General features: G+C 43.4%; 1 protein-coding gene across 3 annotated transcripts in view; it reads right to left on the bottom strand.

Moving 5' to 3' along the window:
• KCTD1 (potassium channel tetramerization domain containing 1) overlaps positions 1–18,907 on the bottom strand; it is a 370,048-nt gene that overhangs the window by 282,628 nt on the left and 68,513 nt on the right. The gene's annotated exons all lie outside the window — the stretch shown is intronic.

Here is an 18,907-nt window from a genome sequence, read left to right as displayed (position 1 = left end):
TATACATCAAACGAAGGTGCGTTTTCTGGAACACCAAAGAGCGATTGCCAAAAAGGATGCAACGTATCCAGTGGCCAGGCACTTTGAGATATTTCACGAAAGCAACAGGGACCTGTTGAAATTCTTCTGTATGGATCCCATGGCCCCGAATGTGAGGGGAGGTGACCGACAATTACAACTCCGCAGATTAGAATCGAGATATATCATCGATACCCAAACCAAGACGCCAAATGGGTTGAACAGGGGGGAGGAGATAGCGATACATCTGTAAGGGGAGAATTGTCGGGAATTCCTGGTAAAGCAATTGGGAATCTAGTTTGACATCTGAAGAAACAACCACAATAAATTGCAACATTTCCTCTATAGTGGCTGTTGAGAAGCTGAAGCCTGATAAACCCATACAGGGTATAATGAAGGGAAAGAGTAGGAGGATCAGCATTCACCTTTAAACATACGTTTGAACTAACGGAACCCATCAGGGGGACGTATTGTTCTTCATCCCTTGGAGATTAGCAATGGGATGAAAGGCAGAACTGTATATTGACACAGTGTATGTTATTCACAGATTTTTGTGTAGTTATAATGTTGCATGCTGTTTGCCCATTCAGTGCGAGAGAACTACCGAGGCATTTCACCTTTCTGTTGTTTCTATCATTTTCATGTTTAAAGATGGCCGACACCTTTGGACAGAGGAATGTCTGGTGTCCTTTGTTACTGTTTATAATTATTTGTATATTTAAATGAGCTGTTTCTCGGCGCGCCTCGTTATTGACAAAGGCGACAGCCGAAAGGCATCTAAACGTACTTCTACCCATTAAATAATTGGGCACACTGCTCCCGTGAGTGCTGGTAATCCTTTACCTTGTAGCTGTGATAATTAGCGTGACTCTCGTCTCTGCGCTGTAAAGAACCCGACAGTGAGTGAAGGGAAACTGATGAGAACTGGCAGCGTATATTATATTATATATATGCATACACACACACATGCACAAACATACATACAGATACTTAGTGGAGCTTCCATACTTCTCTCTTCATCCATTGGTCTGTTATCTCATTTACATTTTCCTTCCGTCCACTAAATATACAACATGTACAAATGGGTCCCCCTCCTTCAATTATTAGGTAACCTTCCGCTCTTTCATAAGGCACACAAAGATGTTCGCTTCAGTGCCAAGGACTACCATAGCAATGTATGCTTTGAGATTACAAAAATATTTTTCTTTTTAAACATTGTTTTTTAATTTGTTAAGAATGGCTAGAACCTTACGGCCCCCTTCTCAACAATAATGTTTTATAAAAGTGTTAACAAAACAAGCATGAACCCTTCCATATGTGTGTCGGCCAATGGCTGACACCCGCACCCCCTCTCCCATTGGCTAACACTAGGGAGGACAGAAAATAATTCCTTTTTCTTTCTTTCTTCAAAAAAGGCAGCGGAAATGCAAAAATGCTTCTGCGTCAGCCCCGACCACCCCCCCCCCCCACGCCGATCTGTGATGTTATCGCACCCGAGGTGCGTAGATATCACAGAATTCGTTTTATACTGGCAAATGCCCAGTAGCTCCCCCAACAAAGTTTTGCATAAGCCATAACAAAAGTATGCAGTGGAATTGGGCTTATGGCAAGGTGACGTAATACTGTGCCTTGTTTTTTTCAGTCAAACCAGAAGGGGGGGGACTGTGGGCTTTAATGAGGTCCAGCATACATGCCCAGATAATCACACAACCAGAAAGGGGTATGCAGTTCCTGAGTGGGTCAGTAAAAGATGAAGAGAGAGTGCAAAACAAGAGCGGTAGGTGGTCCTACTGCATAGGAAGGGAAAGGGGAATCCCTCCTTTCAGAATTAGGGCCTTGGGAGAATCTGCAGATTCACTGAAAAAGTATGCTTTTGTTTACTTAAAGTTGCATACATCTGACAGATGCACACTCCCACTGTTTTATTTAGAACAATACACCTGGCTTCTATATAGGACACAGTTTTAAGAAAGAATGTTTTTGCCAGTCAGCAGAGATGGCGTCTCGGTGGAGGACTGCGGCCGGGCCCTAACTCAGGTTATGGAGGACATTTATGAGGCAGGATCAGAGAGACAGCAGATAGTGAGACTGCATCTGAGGGACAGGAAAATGGAGCAGAATCTGAAAATGATTTTTCAGTCACCGGAGTTCCACATAACTCATCTTCCAACAATTCTGAGGGACATGATGATGGCAGTGGTGTTGACCCTTCGCAAGGACAGTCTGCACAGCGGAATGATCGTAGGAGGTCAGATCAACCCTGAAAGCAGGCATGTGCAGTCGCAAGCAGAAAGACTGCTCTCTTGGCAGCCCCCCAATTTAGTCTAGCCCCAAATTCCTCCTTTCATTGGTGATGCTGGAGGGAAAGTCAATATGGCTATTTGACTACATCCATCTTTTTGGATGTTGAATTCCTTGAGCAAATTGTGAAGTAAACAAATGTGTGTGCCATGCAATTTCTGAGGAAGCATGGGGGCTCTCTAGGGCTTCATTCTAGGGTATACAGTGAACTCTCACTTCACTTGAGGAGTTGAAGATATTTTTGGGCCTTACACTCAAAATGGGCTTAGTGCAGAAATCAACCTTGCAGTCCCACTGCTCTACTTGTATGGTCTGTCTAACCCCCATCTTTGTACCAAACATGATCAGTGATCGTTTGTTGCTATTGCAGTGTATGCTGCATTTCAAATGGCAATTCTGCTGCATTGCCTCAGGACTATCCAGACCATGACAGGTTGTTTAAAATCGGGCTTGCCGTGGAACATTGGTCTGCCAGGTTTCCAGAGACTTCTACTCCTGGAAACACTATAGCCATTGAGGAGTCCTTGCTCTTTTACAATGGGTGGCTGCTGTTCAGGCAGTACATTGGGAGCAAAGGAGCTAGTTATAATTTGTACATATGTGGTAAATAATTTAATTACCGGAACTTAATTTGATGCGGAAAATCTATAATAATAGCTCAGTAAAATAAGAGGCAGAATCCGTGGTATTAGAGGTTCAGAACGGGCTTTATTCCAAAATCAATTCGAATTGATGGACTCCATATTCCATCACCACGAAGGTTCAGGAAGTGAAGGACAAACTTTATTGACAAGTAATCATTTTTATACAATAGGCATTACAGTGAAATAGATGCAGGAGGCGTAACAGTTGATAACAAAGATAAAACATACATGCGTAACTAAAATGGGTGTAACTGGGCGCAACTTAAAGAACGTCATCAGGTATGATGTCACAATAGGGTGGTTCCATGAAAATTTCGCAATGTCAGCAGAAATACTTGGCAGAGATGCGCGCGCAGCAGCATGACGTGTGATTGACGTGCAACTAGGGGGTGAAGGGGACTTGACATTTAGCTCTACATGTGGAGACAGAAGTCTGGGGTTATGTCAACCTAATCCCAAATCATATCTAATATCTTATGTTTAAAGAACTGTGTTATCCAAAAAGAGAGGTCTCTTAGGATAGAATCTTATTCTATACTGACTATACTGACTGTTAGTGCGTGTACAAGCGTCTAAGTGTCTACACTAGATGCGAGGGCAGAAATCTTCCATAGTAACAGGGCTATGAATTACTTGCATAAAGACAGAGAAGCCGGGCCTTTTGCTCGGTAGCTGAAAGAATGTTTACTTAAACTACTAGACAGGAATGCATTGGATGAGGAGCGGAGCAGAGCAGATAATCTTGAAGGTGAAATACAGTTTTTTGGCAGGCAGACAGGTCGAGTCAGACACCGTTAGCCGCGCAGGGAGTGGGACAAAGTTCATGGATACAGATGCGAGCTCAGACTGGAGCTTTCAGAGGCAGAAGGCAAGAAAAGGCTTAATGGCAGAATCAGGGCCTACTCGCCTGGACTGAAAAATGGGATAAATGAACCATATAAAGCCGGTGGCCTTTCATACTTAGGAATAGAATATCCGGCCCATTCATGGCGGGTCTGAAAGAGGACATGTTGACGGTGGACGCACATGTGTTTGCGTCTTCATAACTGGAACTGGAGGAAACATACATGTACTTGTGATTCATACATGAAACCGTTGGGGTCCAAGATAGGGGACATAACTGATCATAAAAATCCATATTTCCACATTCCCTCCTTGTCCCCTACTTGCCCTTAAGAAATATCAATCTTCATCAATCCATTGATCTGTTCATATAGCATCATTTGTTCTTCTTTCTTCTTCCGGGATGAATGAAATCTTGGTGGTGGAATACATGATGTGGCACACAGACCACAAATCGCTGGTCCACATTGTAGGCATAAGCAGCAACTGAATAGTATGAGAAAGCCAATACCTAGGAAGGATAGGACCCTCCATCCAAAGGTAGATAATACACTCCAAAACCAACCGGACCAAGTCCAGGTGCCTGGATTCTGGTGTATCTGGCTTACAATCTTATGAAGGCGAGTTATGGCTTTATATACAGATGGCGAATTTTCTGGTATGAAAATGCAACAACTTGATCCGATGACCCTACAAGCTCCGCCCCTATCGGCCAGAATGACGTCAAGGACAAGACTATTTTGAAGCACAACAATCCGCATAGCAGACTGCTCTTCTGTTAAATTGCCCAAGGCGGAAATAGTTTCGTTCACTACTGCTTCAAGGGTTCTGGTTAATCTACGTATCAGTTTACTATTAGTAACTGTACCTATATAAGGAAAGAAACCTTTATTGAAATCTGTGTATTTTTCCCATGCTGTTTCAGTGTAATCGACGATTGGGAGATCTCTCCGTTCTCTATTGTGTACTAAATGAGTATTTCTATGATAATCAGGAGGAGCTAGGAAAACAGGTGGCAAAAGGAATCCGATGTAGCAGGTACCATCCCAATCTAGAGGCAAACGTGTATATGCAGTCTGACCACATACGAAGTAGGAATGGCGAGAAGCTCTAAATGTAGATTTGCCTTGATCACTGAATTCTATTACAGTGATGCATTTACTATGGCCCATGTGTATGGAGCCATTCTTTCTTATACATAGTTCACCTTTAACTGGAAATACTGACATAGCAGGCCAAATTGGTGCAGCTTCGGATTCAATATTCAGGATCATGAGATTAAGCGTGAAATTACCTAATCCATATACTTCATTTTCTAGATCAGTTCCTGTTCTTTTGGGAAGTCCCTCCTTGTTAGGGTAACAGACTTTAAGCAAGACTAAGTTCAGGTTTCCCCAAACCCAGTTGTCTTGATAAACTGCGGAATTCGAATCTAGGGAATTGATTAAACTAAACCATGCTCCACAGGAGCCATTGTGTGTGAACGGATATGGAAAGAGAGGCAGAATTCCCTTATAGTTCTGATAGGGAGGGAGTCGGCCACATATCCAACAATTTGTAGCATTGCTAGCCTGATGGGAATGATGTAACATACTAATAAAAGTGTTATTGCGCAGCGCAAATCTATATGACAACTCATGTGGGGGAAATTCACTAAAAGAATGTTCAGCAGTAACATTGTAAACATGTTTAGAAATAGGATAATATATGTGCAATAATATACTTGCAGCGATTATTAAAAGACATAAGAAAAACAGAATTAATAACGTCACTGTGCAATGACTACGCAGTGATTTACAGTACGCATGTTTTTTCAACTGGATTTGATTATTTCTTTCTCTATTCCGGTCCAGAGGATACATGTCAGAGACAAATTCAACCGATTCACCTTGGAGAGGACTTAAACAATCAAATTGTCTGACTTATTGGACCTCAATTTTAGTCTATATAGGTCTGAGTTCGTTTGTTCAACCAAAGGAAGCTTTGAGTCTGTCTTTGAGGAAATACAGGGTTTAGTCTCTATATCAGATGGTAGTCCATGAAATTTCTTGATATGACTTGAATGTATCCAGCCTTTTCGACCTTCGATCTTCACGGCTGTCCTCATGGTTAACAGTACGAGTTGAGGCGATTTCCACCTAGGATCCAGCTGAGACTTCCGGTCAAAATTCCTCACTAACACCAAGTCCCCGGGAACTACGTCGTGGGGTTTCACCTCGGTGTTATCGGGAAAAGCTGCAGCTACCTGTGAACGACAAGATTGTAGTGCAGACATCAAGGAAGCCAGGTAATCTGTCAGCATATTACAGTCAACATCAGTTATTTTGCGTGGTATAGGCGTCCCCCACATATTTGGTGGTCTACCGAAGATCACCTCATAAGGGGATAGCCCTGTTCGAGAATGTGCTACCATTCTCATGTAAAAGAGCGCAACTGGTAAGGCTACTACCCAGTCGACACCTTTCTCTCTACATATTTTGGACAATCTAATTTTCAGAGTTTGATTATGTCGTTCCACGAGACCTGCTGCCTCGGGATGTCGGACACAATGAAATCTCCATTGATATCCTAACAAAAGTGAAACGTGTTTCATTAGTTCGGATGAGAACGGCTGGCCGTTATCTGAGTAGACAGCACGTGGTAAACCGTACCGTGGGAAGAATTCTCGAACTAACTGTTTGGCAGTAGTCGGGGCAGTGTAATCTGAAACCGGGTATGCTTCTGTCCAACGGGACAGAGCACAAACAACTACGAGAACATATTTGAATCCTTGACATCGTTCCATCTGGATATAATCCATCTGGAGGACTTCAAAAGGGTGCTCAGGAGGCTGAAATCCACCCTGTTCTACGGGAATGCTTTTACCTGGGTTAAACTGACAACAGATCATACAGGTACGGACTTTTTGTTTAGCTGCTGCTCGTAAATGTTTGTTGAACCAAATGTGTTGAATGCTGTCTAGCATAGCTTTTTCTCCTAGGTGCGCTGGACTATGTATTGTATTAATGATAACTTGGACCATTGAATCAGGAAGGAACCATACAGATTTTTCCTTCGTCATCCATCCTTGATCCGTTTGGATCCCTCCTAATTCAGTCCATTTCTTTATTTCGTCTGGTGTAGCATGTGTCTGTATGTCAATTACGTCAAGAGCGGGATCCTTAACCATCATGCACTGTGTTGGTGTCGGAACTATTGTCTTTGTCATGTCAGATATGTGAGTTTGAGCAGTCTGTTTAGCTGTTCTGTCAGCTAGATCATTGCCTTGGGAAATGATATCAGTAACTTTCGTATGAGCTTTACATTTCATAATTGATATTGCAGCGGGTAGATGTATTGCATCTAATAAGGCATGAATGAGGGGTCCGTGCTGAATGTGGGCACCGTGAGAAGTTAAATAACCTCTCTCTCGCCACAGCACGCCGAAGTCATGTACAACTCCGAATGCATAACGTGAATCAGTGTATATGTTGACTTTCTTATTCGTAGCTTGAATACAGGCTTGTGTCAGAGCGATGAGCTCTGCTGCTTGAGCTGATAAGGTATTAATACGATTTGTTTCAATGACTTCAGTGTCTGTTGTGACTGCATACGCGGCCACTAGCTCTCCTGTACTTGTTCTCATACATGAACCATCTACATACAGCGTCAGGTCTGGATCTGACAATGGGACGTCTGTCAAGTCTTGTCTGGGTTTCGTCGTGATAGTAATAACTTCAATACAATCATGTGCTAATGGGTCTATTCCGTTTACTGGCAAAAGTGTGGCAGGATTCAATGTACTACAACGTCTGATTTCTATGTGTGGCTGGAACAATGTCAGCTCGTAACCGGTGAGTCTCGCTATAGTCAAGTGTTGTGTTTGCGTGCGGTTCAAGAGAACCTCTACTGCATGTGGTACTTGTACTGTCAATTGATGTCCTAACACTATGGCATCGCTTTGTCTGATTGCTAAAGCTGTCGCTGCCACTGATTTTAGGCACGCAGGCAGAGCCTGAGCTACGGGATCTAATGTACTAGAAAAATAAGCACATGGTTTGTGTGATCCTGCTTGTTCCTGTGTGAGTACTGACAAAGCAGTACCTTCGCGTTCTGTAACAAAGAGTGTAAAATGTTTATTGTAACATGGTGTTGCTAAGACAGGTGCTTGACATAAAGCTTTCTTTAAGTTTTCAAAGGCGTGTGCATGTTCCTGAGTCCAAGGGAGGACGGTCGATGTGGCCGCCTCCTGTGTTGTCAACTGAATGAGTGGTTTTGCTAGAAATGCATACTGAGGGATCCACTGCCTACAATATGAAGTGAGGCCTATAAAAGCCCGCACCTCCTTTTGTGTCTTGGGTATTGGCATGTTAGCAATTAACTGGATGCGATCTGGTGTAAGCTGCCTTCCCTCCTTGGACAGCGAGTGACCAAGGTAAACAACTCGCTGGACACAGAATTGCAGCTTAGAAGGGGACACCTTGTGCCCCTTTTCGGCCAAGAATTGTAAAACCGTCAGTGAGGCCTTTTCACATTCAAGTTCGCTTCTAGCGGTGATCAGCAGATCATCGACATATTGAAGCAGGGCAGTGTTGACTGGCATGTGGATACTGTCAAGTTCTCGTTTCAGTGCTTGGCTATAGATGCTGGGGCTTTCTGTGAATCCTTGAGGTGCGCGTGTGAATTTAAAGCTTCGTCCATTTAAACTAAATCCAAACAAGTATTGGCTTTCCGGATCTATTGGGACGCTGAAAAAGGCATTCTTGAGATCAATTACAGTAAAGAATGTTGCTTCGGAATCAATAGCTGTCAGTAATGAAGAAATATCGGGGACTACGGGGTATTGTGGTACAATACATTTATTTAATTCGCGCAGATCAATAACCAATCGAAATACTGGCGGGGCTTTTGGATCAGTTCGTTTAAGAATCGGAATTATCGGGGAATTACATACACTGGAGTCCGTTTCCACAACCACTCCTTGGGTAATAAGCTCGTCAATGATTTGCAGTAAGGCCACTACAGCATCTGGGGGTAACTTGTATTGTCGCATTCGTGGTAGTACCACTCCTGCCTTTAGTGTGACTCGATATGGTGTAATGTTCATGCAACCAACATCTGTAGGGCCTTGTGCCCATAAATGTGTGGGTAAAGTCTGCAGTCGGTGATCCATGTCTCGGGACACATAGTGCCCTTTGAAATCACGTAGAAACAATCTTACTCCTTCCGGAGAACAACATATTATAGCTCCTAGAGCTTTCAATGTTTTTATACCTAACAAGTTTTCTGGACATGATTTAGTAAGCAATAAATCTGTAGTTCGTGTCAAGGGACCAATCGTAAGGGGAAGAGGCTGTGATACTTCGTTAACGATAGGTTTTCCTGAAAAGCCAAGGGAAATATTTTGTGAGCCTGAGAGGGGTGCCCCTGGAACTTCACTACGTTTTATAGTTGTTCGGCTTGCCCCTGTATCAAGTAAAAATTTTCTATCTTGGCCTAATAGTTCACTGTGTACATAAGGTCCTTCTTGATCTACAGGGACCTCGATAAGGGGTAAGTCAACTTCCCTCCCTAGGCTGTTTCATGAGTATCGTTGATAATCAGGATAGTCATACTGTGCGGTCTGGTACATCTGTCGTGTCGTTGTTTGTGTGGCAGCAATAGGCTGCGGTGGTGGAGCTGGCAGAGACTGTTGCGGAGCTGGCATGGACTGTGCATGCTGCGGAGCTCCTTGTTGGTTCTGATCCTGTCTAAGTGGCCGTGGTCTTTCTTTTGTATTACCTATGGCGATATTATGTTTTAAAACTGGGCAATCGTGTACATAATGACCTGGCTGTTTACAATAGTTGCATGTCCCTTTTACAGGACCTGTCGAAACACTGGACTGTGTCATACCCTTTTTATGACCGTCAGCTGGAACTGTCTGGGAAACTAGCATTTTCATTTTCGTGTCTTTCATACGTCTTTGTTCATGTTCTTGTTCCTCTCTAATTCTATTGTGATGGTACTGTAGCATTTGTAACATTTGTGACGGAGTGTTACCTTGCCAGGTACTCTCGAATTTCAATACTCTATTCTTAACTTGGGGCAAGGAATTTTCAACTAATTTTGTCACAAATAGATGTGGATACGATTCGCTACTTGCTTTTATTCCACTATTTATACCAAAACATTTTTCGAATCGGGCATAGAAATCACTAGTGTCTTCATCTTGCTTTTGTTTACAGGCTGAGATTGCACCCCAGTCTTCCTTTTTCGTAGTTAATAAACGTGGCAGTACCTGTACTAGTAAACCTGGTAGTGTTTTGGTCTTTTCCCCAAGCCCTGAACCTGGACCTCGAGCTTTTTCTTCGTTTTCTAATGCTGTCCAATCTATCTTCTGGTCTCCCACCTCCCAATCCTTTTCCTTGAGTTTTTCGTAAATGCCCGCAGGCATTAATACCTTCAATATTGTCATAATGTCGGGGTAGGTATATTCTCCCATGAGCAACATGTCTTTAATTTCACGGTGGAAACCCGCTGGGTCTTTGTCATGACTGGGTACCACTTTCTTCAATTCTAATAGTTCTATTTTAGATATGGGTGTGTATACAAACACACGTTTAAACTGATTGTCATCACCTTTTATCGGGTGTACTTCGCGTAAGGGGTTCTGTCTATCCATATAATACGTCGTTCTTTCTTTTATGGGCAGTGAGACATGTTCGGGACATACAAAAAGAATGTACTGCTTTCTGGATTCTAGTATTTCTCTAATTAACTCAGTACCTGAACCTCTCCATTTATTCGTGAGTAATTTGGTCAATATATCAGGTAATGGACCAGGATCGGAGTGTTGGCTTTTATATAATATAAGGAGTTGTTGAATCATATAGATACCAGCTAAACGCTGTTCATCTGGGGTGAGGTTCAAAAACGTGTGCGCTAATGTATCATCACTATATTTTCCAGGACTATCAACCCAATGAACGGCTGACCTGGCTAATTCTTGTTCGTCCATAGAATCGAGTAGATGATAACCCCTTCGTTCTCGGAGTAATTTGTCAGCAGCTTGGAACGAATGCTCGGGGGACCTTATATTTATTATAGGGGTTTGGAAATTTCTGTTATTATCTGGACGTATCGGTCGTATCGGATCAGTAAAGCCTCTAGTATTATTACAAGATCTTCCTCTACCTACATAGGCCATTGTTTCTAACTGTCCTGTGGGCAGTTCTAATTCTTCCTCCTCCTCGGTTTGTTCAGGCTCGTCTACTGCTAATCTTTCTTCGTGTATTCGTTCTACTTCTTTACGGATCTTTCGGCACATAGCTACTATACATGATCGTTTATCATGTCTCCCCTCTGATATATTCCGACTCCATGTGGTAAGAATTTGCATTTCTTCCGGATTTACCCCTGGTCGGTCTTGATTTCTGATCACACAATTTATGAGGAAACGTAACAATTCCCCCTGTATCTCCACTTTCTGGTACTCCAAGGCTCTATTAATACTTTCAGAATCTCGTCCTGACTGGACAAAGTGATATATATTTTCTAAATGTGTAGTCATTCCTGGTAGCCTCCCTAAATATATTGCAGCTCGTCGGATACGTAATGATGCCAGCAGCATTTCGTCCCCTTTTCCGGGCACAGGGTCATATCTACAATCTATTAGAAGTTCCTTAAGCGTGTCGGGAGTTACTAGTTTGGGCGTACGTTGGTGTGCTAATTCTTGAAAGGAAAGTTTATTTACTCTGGGTGGCGTGGAAAAAATGTTTTCTGTACCTCCCGTAGCACCACCTGGGGTGCTGGATGTGAAAGGATTCGTTGAACGTGATATAGCAACCATAGATGTGGGTACAGCTGTAGAAACAGATGTGCTTGCCGGAACTTGTGTCGGAGTTTGTTGTTGCGGAGGTACAGACGGAGGAGGGTCTTGGCGTTGAACCCCCTCGGCAGGCAGTCTATGTGGCGCGGTACTAGCATACTCGGGAGCTGCGTCGTCTAAATAAGAGGAAAGAAAAACATCTTCTGCGGTTCTGGGATGCCCTTTGGGGTGTACTTTTATCGGGAACAATGGGGGTGGCAAGTCTTTTGGTATCTCCGGAGTAGCCTTAGGTAACCCTTCGGCCAGAAGAGGATACATACCATTCATAAGGGCATTTCTTTGTCTGTCTGTTTGTTCTGATTTTACTCGAGTACCTTCTTCAATTAATAGATTTTCTCGAACTTTATTTGAATTCTCCTTACTCTTCTCTTCCTGTCTACGTGCTTTTTCTGTACGTCTATACGATTCTTTACGCCATAATTCAATGGCATCTTTCTGTGATTGTCTAGCTTTCTTTTTCCATAATTCTTCCTCTACTTTCACGATGCAATCTGCATCCCAGGTCCCAGCTGCGGGCCACCTCTGACTTTCCGGTAATTCCTTGGTGTAGTCTACCCATAAATCAAGAAATAATATGGCGTCTAGGCCATGTTTATGATACATGAAATACCCTGGAGTGTCCCTAGGAGGAATGGGAACAGCTTCTTCGAGTACCCCTTTTCTAGTTTTGATCTGTCTTAATTTCGAAAAGAGCGGCATTTTTGAGAACTGATCTGATCTGATACCTAATTCTGAACACGTTTAATACAACAAAACACAATAATGAACAGTCATTCACACCACAATATGCAGAACGTATTTAAAACATTTTAACATTTAACATTTAATGAACAACAATGATGGCCATTTAGGGAACTAGTCACTAAACATGATACTCGGCACTAACTAGGTAATTCTGAATTATATACTAGACATACTTGATATACTGCTAAACAGTACAGATACACTGCTGAAACAGTGCAGACCGGATTTGTGTACCCAAACCCGTCTTGACCGGCACAACCTATGTGCACGTCAGAACGCCTCCCCGACAATGGTACTCACCGGGTAGCTCGGAACGGAAGGCCTCGGAACTGAACTGAACTGGACTCGGACCGGACTGGACTCGACTCGACTCGAAACTTCGGAACTTCGGAACTGGTGGGCCTCTGTATACCTCGGATCTTGCTCTCTCAGCTAGGCTCTGGTCGGGATACTTCGCACTTCTCACCGCCTCGTCTGGGTGTTGATCGCAGCCTCAGTTACCCCCGCTCGGCAGGAGGGAGATACAGGAAATCCTGTGGGTACGCGTTGTTGTCCGTCCAGCTGTGACAGGAGACCGGGCCTGCAACGCACCTCCGGCGCGTGAGATGAGAAAGTGTCCCTGTTCGGGCGCCATATATGTGGTAAATAATTTAATTACCGGAACTTAATTTGATGCGGAAAATCTATAATAATAGCTCAGTAAAATAAGAGGCAGAATCCGTGGTATTAGAGGTTCGGAACGGGCTTTATTCCAAAATCAATTCGAATTGATGGACTCCATATTCCATCAACACGAAGGTTCAGGAAGTGAAGGACAAACTTTATTGACAAGTAATCATTTTTATACAATAGGCATTACAGTGAAATAGATGCAGGAGGCGTAACAGTTGATAACAAAGATAAAACATACATGCGTAACTAAAATGGGTGTAACTGGGCGTAACTTAAAGAACGTCATCAGGTATGATGTCACAATAGGGTGGTTCCATGAAAGAATTTCGCAATGTCAGCAGAAATACTTGGCAGAGATGCGCGCGCAGCAGCATGACGTGTGATTGACGTGCAACTAGGGGGTGAAGGGGACTTGACATTTAGCTCTACATGTGGAGACAGAAGTCTGGGGTTATGTCAACCTAATCCCAAATCATATCTAATATCTTATGTTTAAAGAACTGTGTTATCCAAAAAGAGAGGTCTCTTAGGATAGAATCTTATTCTATACTGACTATACTGACTGTTAGTGCGTGTACAAGCGTCTAAGTGTCTACACTAGATGCGAGGGCAGAAATCTTCCATAGTAACAGGGCTATGAATTACTTGCATAAAGACAGAGAAGCCGGGCCTTTTGCTCGGTAGCTGAAAGAATGTTTACTTAAACTACTAGACAGGAATGCATTGGATGAGGAGCGGAGCAGAGCAGATAATCTTGAAGGTGAAATACAGTTTTTTGGCAGGCAGACAGGTCGAGTCAGACACCGTTAGCCGCGCAGGGAGTGGGACAAAGTTCATGGATACAGATGCGAGCTCAGACTGGAGCTTTCAGAGGCAGAAGGCAAGAAAAGGCTTAATGGCAGAATCAGGGCCTACTCGCCTGGACTGAAAAATGGGATAAATGAACCATATAAAGCCGGTGGCCTTTCATACTTAGGAATAGAATATCCGGCCCATTCATGGCGGGTCTGAAAGAGGACATGTTGACGGTGGACGCACATGTGTTTGCGTCTTCATAACTGGAACTGGAGGAAACATACATGTACTTGTGATTCATACATGAAACCGTTGGGGTCCAAGATAGGGGACATAACTGATCATAAAAATCCATATTTCCACACATACTGTGTGAGAGCTCAACCGGCTATGTGTACAGATTGAGATTTTATACAGGGAAGGACTACACTCTAAAACCATGTAGCTTGCACTCTCATGCTAGGAGTCACATGAAAGATTGTATGAGAGCTTGTCCAGCCACACCCACACAAAGGTTATAACTTTTGGTTGGACAATTTCTATGCAGGAGTAGAGCTGTTCAGTGATTTGTACAAAGCTGGCACGACGTACAGTTCATGGTCGCCATAAAGGATTCCCAGAGCAGCTTGTTCGTAAGAAGCTCCCGATTACAGTCTAAAAATCTGCTTGCAGTCAAGTTCTTTGATAAGCGTGATGTGTACGTGTTCACTACAGTTCATGAGAGCACTTCCCCAGTCACGGTTTGGAGTCAGATGGCCGAAGTTCACAAGCCAACCTGTATACTGGATTACAACAAGTACATGGGCAGAGGGGATAAGAACCAGGAGGTTCTTCACCCATACAATGCGAGTCGTAAAAGTCACACTTGGTATAAGAAAGCTTTCACCAACCTGATCCAGACGGCAGCATACAATGTGTATGTTCTTTATCGTCAGACCACCACAGGCAGACTCATGTCTTTCCTAGGCTTTCAGTTGACTATCATTGAAAGTCTTACTGCTACAGAAGCAGCTTTCACTTCATATGCTCTGGAGGACGTGGTAAGGCTGCAGGAACAACGCTTTGCTGATCGCATTCCTGAAACAGCTAAAGATGCAACCATGTTGTCACTGTAGAGTCTGCTCTAAGCAAGGAAAGAGGTAGGAGAGTCCTGCTTACTGTCCTCAGTGCCCACGCCACCAATATGATTGCAGATCATGTGGCAGCATGACACAATGCAAAGGTGTGCTTTCGTAAGTAATCCATTTACCTCTATGGAACCATCTAAGGAACTGAGGGGGGCCATTTCGCATTATTGGCTTTGTCTAGGAGTACTTCTATTTGTGTAGGTGATACCAGTTTTGCCACACAATAGAAAGGTGCACTTCACCTGAATAATTTGTTTACCCCACCGGGATGGTCTAACTAACCAAGCGCCCCATTGTACATTGTGGACTCTGTCTTGAAGTATTCTTGAACGCATTGCTTACAGGATGATTGAAGGTCCAAGATTCCACTGTTTCTAGGGAACTTTAGTAAAATGGGCTCCTCACCCTGTCCGACTTCTACGGCAAAAAACCTTGGCATAAAATGGGACTCCGATATGACATTTGCACCCCAAATACGGTCCATTAGATCCACCTGCTTCAGAATTCTGAAGGGGCTGAGGAAATTTCTATATCTACTCCCTGAGAGTTGTCGAAAATTAGTTGTTCATACCACAGTGACCTCAAGGCTTAACTATGCCAACAGTCTGTATCTTGGTCTTCCGGCATATCTGATAAAGAGACTGCAGATGGTGCAGAATGCGGCTGCGAGATTGATTAGAAGAGTGCTGTTTAGACAACATATCTCTACGGTTGTCAAACAGCTCCATTGGCTTTCGTTTGTGAATCGGATAGAGTTCAAAGCCTTGACAATTGCTTTCAAGGCCCAGAGAGGTAGCTGCCCCAACTACATCAAAAAACGCATCCGCCCCTCTCAGCAAACGCACTCTCTATGTTCTAACTCACAGAATTTGTTGTGCGTTCCACAATTTGCGAAATCTCGCATTGGAGGCAGGGCCTTCTCAGTGGTATCTACTAGATTATGGAACTCCCTTACTGATGGACTTCGGTTTATATCGTCTGAAGGGGAGCTCAGGAAAGCTTTAAAGACATGGCTCTTTAGCCGTGGCTAGTTTGAGCCAATTTCTGCTTTGTTTACACCCCACCTCCCATGTCTTGCTGGACTACGCTAGCGCCGGGACACCTCTGCTTGAGGTAGCTGATGCACTTTATTAATGAAAAAAAAAAAAAGACAGTTGTTCTGATGAGACTAAGACGAACTATAAGTCGAAACGTCAACGTTCCCTCTCTAAGCTGCTTTCAAAATATGATACGGCAGGGGATACCATATATAAACAGACAATCTCTGCTTAGGTTTGTTATATGTATTTGTATATGTACTTGTTCACTGTCTGAGCACTGCGTTGTCTGCTCTAATTTGGACATAATGAAATGTATACTGTTCTTATACTAAAGATGTGAAAATCATCATACAAGATATTCTGTTATGTACCCTTTTTCAATAACATTAGTTATGATACAAGTTACTAATTGAGTTTTCCCACTTTCAAATCAAAAGTGGATGTGTTAGTGATTGAGTCCCACAGGACATTTGCTTGGCTTATTACTTTAGGGACCTTCCACAGTATTCCCCAGCAAGTTTGCCTCAGTTTCAAAAGTTAGATATGCTCACCAAGTTTGAGAAATGAGGCCTTGGAGGTATACTCTGACACCGCCAACTTCCATCCACAAACTTGAAGGAGATGGATTTACCACAGTGAGTGCACTAAAGACAAATGTAAGACATGTCTTCGAGAGCCACATGTGGCTGTCATGGGAGCCAGTAGTAAAGGTTCACTAGGTATGTGTTCTGTAATATTCCCAATGGAAGAAGTTCTTGACAGATAGTAAAAAATTTAAATCAAACAGTTTTTTCATTTTTGATGGTTGTGGCTGCATCAAGTATCAACATCTCTGTACATAAATGAAGATTGTCCTGTGGCGTTTGAATGTGATTGGCCCTTGACTGACAGGAGAACGTTGATGTGAGTGCACTGATTTGTTGGATTGGGCCCGTGGTCAGCGGTATGAAAGTCTTGTGTGGAGCACGAATAGCGTGTGACTGGACCATAAAGTGGGAGGTACCTCGACACAGATTTATAACTCCCCTTCAGTAGTTTAGCTTTCAATATTCAGATACTTTGATAATTATTTGTATTTATAAGCTAGCATTTCTGGAGGTGATAAAACCAACCAGGGTAACTGGTGGATTAACTTTAAAAATGTAGTACCATATTTATGTATGTGGCGATATGTATACTCTGTTGCAATGGCAACAGGGTATCCTTACTGTGAAGATAAGGGTCTGGCCTCCTGATATATATGTGGACAGAGCATTGGTGTAACCGTGAGGAAGAATACTCCATCTGAGGCATGGTAGCACACCTCCCTTGTCCATACTGAGTAAGGGCCATCTGCGGCTGACCTCTGCATATGTATACCTAATTTAAATGTGCAGACATACAGGTCAGTTGTCATTGCCTGACACCACCTGGAAAACCATGGTGTTAAGGGCAGTGATAATCGCCCAATGCCCCCCTTGCCATGGGACATAACTCCAATGGTGAGGGGCATTTATTTTCAAGAAAAAAAATCTGGCTTCGTGATTTTGTTTAAAAAAAAAGTAAAAACAGAATTGATGGATGGCTTCTTCATGGTCATGGAGTAGGGCACCAAATGAAAAAAGGAATTGACATGAACTCCTGGTTTGGTGGCTTTGTCAATGTTTTTGAAAAGATCTGTTGGAAATTTGGTTTCTGATTGGCAGAGGTATGCACCCTGTCTAAGCAGGAGCCATAATCCTACTCAGGGTAAGTTAGATACACCCCCTAAACTAACCTGCGCTCAACCCTCTGGTAGCTTGGCACAGAGCAGACAGACTTAACTTAAGAGACAATGTGTAAAGTATTTGTACAACACTTCAAACAGTAAAACAGTGAAAACACCACAAAGTCTCCACACCAGTTTAGAAAATAGAATATGATTTTATATATAAAATGTGACCAAAACTACGAAAATTAAATATGTAGAAGTCGAGATATGAACTTTTAAACATTAAAAGGAAAAATAGAGATTGGAAGGAAAAAGCGTCTACAAGGGTTTTCTGGTCGCAGAAAGTCAAGAGTTTAAGCCGTCCACGATGGAGCACGAGCAGTGCATAGGAGCCACGCAAGGCCCACTGAACAAAAGTACCTTGCTCCTGGTCGGAATAGTGAGATGCAAGGTGCAACTGAGCGATGCATCGGTGACGATCCCGCAGTCGAGGTGATGCATCGATTTTGTCCATGCAACAATGGCAATGAGGCGGTTCTGAAGATGAATTGCTGGGTCTGAGATGCACTGGTTCCAAAGCCTATGTTCCAGATTTCTCCATGCAGTCAAGGGGATGCGTTGATCGTCTCTCACTGCAGTGGCAGCGATGCAGGGGATCTGACACATTGGGTTCGATCGTGAAGCGCTGGTTCCAAGTATGATGCGCTGGTTCTGTTCACACAACAGCAGCAATGCGTTGTGTCTGCTTCAAGCAACAGAGGAGGAGTTTGCTCCACAAGAGCAAGCACCTGGAACCACTTCCAATGGCCCAGGTACAAGAGCAGGGCTAAGACTTTGATATACTAGAGTCTTAAAACAGGAGGCAATCCAGCATGCATGCCCTTGGAGCTCACTCTGGGTTCCAGTAAGTTTGTCAAGTTCTTCCTTAGCAGGGCAGAGGGTAGCAGTCAGCACAACAGAATAGCAGTTCTTCCAGTGCAGCAGTCCTGCAGTGTCAGCACTTGTAGCAGCACAGCAGTCCTTCCTCCTGGCAGGGTTTCTTCACAGGTCAACTAGTGTCTAATTTGGTGGGGTCAGAGACCCAGTACTTATACCCAGCTGTGCCTTTGAAGTGAGGGGGACTTCAAAGAGGGGCTTTGAACTACAAAGAGGTCCTCCCTTTCAGCTCTGGCTCCACGCTCACT

This window comes from Triturus cristatus, chromosome 5_1 (genome assembly GCF_964204655.1).
Source record: "Triturus cristatus chromosome 5_1, aTriCri1.1, whole genome shotgun sequence".
Lineage (NCBI taxonomy): Eukaryota > Metazoa > Chordata > Amphibia > Caudata > Salamandridae > Triturus > Triturus cristatus.
Note: the sequence above shows the minus strand (reverse complement) of the source record. Positions and strands in the feature narration are given on the sequence as shown.